At 40.9% G+C, this 4620-nt stretch overlaps 1 pseudogene; it reads left to right on the forward strand.

The window, feature by feature from the left end:
- The first annotated feature begins 1237 nt into the window (after positions 1-1237).
- LOC103274797 lies at positions 1238-2428 on the forward strand (annotated as a pseudogene).
- Positions 2429-4620: the final 2192 nt, after the last annotated feature.

Here is a 4620-nt window from a genome sequence, read left to right on the forward strand (position 1 = left end):
TTTTCTGTTGTTTTTTTTTTTTGGTTTGTTTATTCGTTAGTTGGTGTGCCTGTCCGTTTTCTTTCTCTTTCTCCTCTGTCTTCATCTTTCTTTAGTATCACTTCTTCTTTTTTCTGTTCTTTCCCTTTTTACTTATCTCATTTTGCGTTCATGAGGCATACCTATGCCCCCACTGCATGGGTAGTTTGCAAGGCTGTGGGAAGTGGGCTACAAGGGCCCAGTCACCTATCACTGGACACTGTGATTTGCAGATAGCTTCTGAATTACAGCTCCCCCATGACACCTTAATCAAATCTAAAACTACAAAATGAACTGCCCCATAACTCCTTTCTGGCTTCAAAATTTAACAACTCCAGAGGATCTACATAAGGAAGGATAAGGGATTGAGCAAACGGAAGTGAAAGCTATCCCCCATAATTGAGCAAAGGAATTAAAGATGGGAAAATGGGGAGGAAAACCATCACAAATGAAGACAAATCAAATGAACACAGGTCCCATACAGAAGACCCCTAGGAAGACCACAACTGAGAACACAGACTTTGGAGCTACAACAATGAAGAATCCCTGGGATGACTGGTCTCTAATCACAAACCCAGAGATCAATAGAGAGAATGAATAGAAATGAGGAGAGGCAAGAGGAAAGAATGAAGGAGTTGATGGCTGAGATGACAGCAATAAAGAATGCAGTAAACAAAATAAGTAGCAAACTGACAAGCATGGAAAGCAGAATTAATCAAACAGAAGAAAGAATCTTAGAGCTTGAGGACCAAAATGTGGAACTAACCCAAACTGTTAAAAACATAGAAAAGAAGCTTGAAAAGACAGAACACATCAAAGACTCTCTTGTGGGAGGCTGACTTTTTCACCTTCTCACACCCCACTTCCAGAGCCCTCACTTGGTCCTTGGGGTCTTTTCTTCCTGATCATCAGTGGCATGTGTGCTCTGAATACTTGTTCCTGGATTGGGCTCCTGTTCATAGAGGTTAGGAACAAAAATAAGATGCACCTGGACTTTCCCCAGAACTCTCTGCATTACTAAGTTTCAGGTGGAATTTGGAGACTTTGACTGTAAGCCACACTTATTTGATAGAAATAGAAATCAGACCTGCTGTCCTTTGTGGACAATTCTCTTCTTACCAGAAGTGTGTCCCATTGAAGGCATCTACAGTTGTTTTGAGTCACAAAAAATGCTGTGCTCATGCTTGTCTAACATCTGCCCTATCAACTGTACATAATGCTAGGCCCTGAGAGAGGTGAGGCTTTGTGGTCAAGCTCTGTGGTCTTCCCTGGTCCTGCTGTATTGAGGATGTGCAGAACTTCCTCTCCCACTGCACAACTCACAGTGGGGCTGCAGGTGTCCATTTTGTCTATACTGGAGAGGGCAGGCAGAGTGGTGAGGCTTTTGTTCAATGTGAATCAGAAGATGATGTCAAAATGACTCTGAAAAAAGACAAGGGAAGCATGGGACACTGACACATTGAAGTCTTCAAGTCCCTCAGAACCCAGGTGGATTGGTTATTGAAGCACAATGGTCCCGACAGTGCTATAAGTGCTAATGACAATTTCATGCAGTTTTAAGGACTCCCGTTTAGATTCACAAAGGAAGAAATTGTTCTGTATTTCTAAGGATTGGAAATTGTGGCACATGGGGTCACATTGCCTGTGGATCCTGAGGGCAAGATTACAGGGGAGGTTTTTATGAAGTTTGCCTCACAGGAGTTAGTGTCCAAGAAGAGGACAGGGCACGGGTATATTGAGGTGTTAAAGGCAGTCAGGAGGAAGTCAGATCATACTTGGATTCCACAATGAAGTTCATGCCTTTGCAGCGGCCAGGACACTGTGACTGGTATGGCACAGCCAGAAGGTACACAGAAATTGTGAAGTAAGCTGGCCTGCATAGAATGCAGCTAAGTGCCTATAACACCAGCAATGGGTACTATGATGAATACAGTGGCCTCAGCGATGGCTATGGCTTCACCACCAATCTGTTTGGAAGAGACCTCCATTACTGTCTCTCCAGGATGTATGACTACATATATGGAGATAGCAAGTCCACAGTGCAAAGCATCACTGACCACTGCATCCATGTGACAGGGCTGCCATACAAAGCTACTGAGAACAACATTTAAAACTTCTTCTCTTTTCTGTACCCTGTGAGAATTCATATTGAGATTGGCCCAGTTGGAGGAGTTACATAGGTTAAGCATATGTTGAGTTTGTCACTCATGAAGAAACTGTGGCAGTTATGTCTAATTACAGAGCCAGCATGCAGCACAGATATATAGAACTCCTTTTAAATTTGATCTCAGCATCCAGCAACAGGGAATGTAGAAACCAGTCCACTGTAAGTGGCCTAGAGAGCCAGTTAGTGAGTGGCTGCTACAGGGCCAACAGGAGTGGTCAGAACAGTATAGGTAGATATGACTAATTTTGTAATATTTGAGTTATTTCAAGCAAATTCTCTCTGGCTTCCAACAAGCAGTTAAGAGCAGTTGTAACTCTAGAGGAAGCTGTGGGACCCATTTTCCACCATGAGTTTGTGAAATCTGGGTTAAAGAATCACCTTCCTTTTTTTTGAGTTGGAGTCTCACTCTGTCACCCAGACTGGAGTGCAGTGGCTGCTGCCTCAGCCACCGCAGCCTCAACCTGCTTGGCTTCAGCGATTCTTCCATCTCAGCCTTTCAAGTAGCTGGAACTACAGGAGCACGCTACCACGCCCGGCTAATTTTTTTTTTATTTACTGTAGAGATGAGGTCTAGCCAAGTTGCCCAGGTGGGTCTCAAACCCACGGGCTCAGGCAATCCACTCACCTCAGCCTCCCAAGGCACGGGATTACAGGCTGAGCCACTGAAGCTGACTAAGAATTAACTTCTTTAAAAAAGACAGAACAATGCCTCCAAGAGATGTGTGATTTTATCAAGATGAATTGTCATTCCTGAGGCAGACAGACAGAGACTACCCTGGAACAAACATTCAATGCAATTATCCAATAAAACTTCCCTCCTCTCATTAGAGACATGACCATTCAAGCACAAGAGATTCAGAGAGCCCCTGCAAGACATCAAATTACAAGACCAACTCCTAGACACATAGTAATGCGCTTATACAAAGTAGATACAAAAGAAAAAATCCTAAGGGCAGCAGGAGAAAAAGGTCAGACCACTTCCAAGGGAAGATCAATTAGAATAAAAGCAGACTATACAACAGAAACACTACAGGCTAGAAGAGACTGGAGTCCAATCTTGAAAGTTCTCAAAGATAAATAATTGTAGCCAAGAATTTCCTACCCAGCTAAGATAAGCTTCATCAGTGATGGAGAATTAAGTCATTTCCCAGATACTCAATCCCTAGGATTTTATGTAACCTCCAAATCAGCTCTACAAGAAGCACGTAAGAAAGTATTAAACACAGAAGAAAGGGGAAAAAAGAATAGTCACATTCTTCCCAAGAGTACAGGAAAAAGATTGTAAACACACACCTACATCAACTCAAAAATCTAAAGAAAACCAACAAATAAGCAAAAGCAAACCTTATAAGAACCTCATGACAGACATAAACAGTCAGATCTCAATAACTACCCTTAACATGAATGCACCACGAACATGAATGGACTAGATACACCACTGAAAAGACATAGAATGGAAAACTAGAATTAAAAAATGATGCAACAGTATGCTTTCTTCAGGAGACTCATCTCACCAGAATGGACACTCATAGACTCAAAGTAAGAGGATGGAAAACAATTTGTCAGGTGAATGGAACACAGAAGAAAGCAGGAATTATGATCTCAGTACCAGAAAAAACATCCTTTAAGTTCTCATACGTTAAAAATGATACAGGAGGTCATTACATAATGATAAAAGGTTTAATCCATTAACAAAAAATATCAATTCTAAACACATATTCACCCAATATAGGAGCATCAACCTTTATAAAGCAACTTCAAGGTAAACTAAAAATAGACATTGACTCAAACACTATCATAGTTGAGGACTTAAATAACCTATTAACAACCCTAGATAGATCATCAAGTCAAAAAAAATCAACAAGAAGATCTGGAACCTCAATATGAAACTTGACCAACTGGACTTAATAGATACCTACAGAACACTCCACCCAACAACTATGGCATATGCATTCTACTCATTACCATATGAAACATACTCCAAGATTGACCACATCCTTTGGCATAAATCATGCATAAACAAATTCCATGAGATCAAAATACTGTCATACACCTCAGACTACAGTGAACTAAAAATAAATATTAACACTAACAAAGCTACCCCAAAAACCACAAAGACATGGACACTGAGCAGCATGATTCTCAACAACTCCTGGGTCATCACAGAAATCAAAGCAGAAATTGAAATGTTTCTGGAAACAAATGAAAATAAAGATACATCTAACCAAAACCTCTAGCACACCACTAAAGCAGTACTGAGAGGGGAATTCATTTCTTTATAAGCACACATCAAGAAAATGGAAAGATCACTAGTTAAGAATCTAACAAAACACCCAAGGGAACTGGAAAGACAGGACCACCAAAATCCTAACTTCAGCAGAAGAATCCAGATCATCAAAGTAAAGGTGAAAAGACAGGACATAGAAGAAAAAAAA

The sequence above is a fragment of the Carlito syrichta genome, unplaced genomic scaffold (assembly GCF_000164805.1).
Source record: "Carlito syrichta isolate Samal-C Ts95f unplaced genomic scaffold, Tarsius_syrichta-2.0.1 Scaffold314889, whole genome shotgun sequence".
In the NCBI taxonomy this organism is placed as follows: Eukaryota; Metazoa; Chordata; class Mammalia; order Primates; family Tarsiidae; genus Carlito; species Carlito syrichta.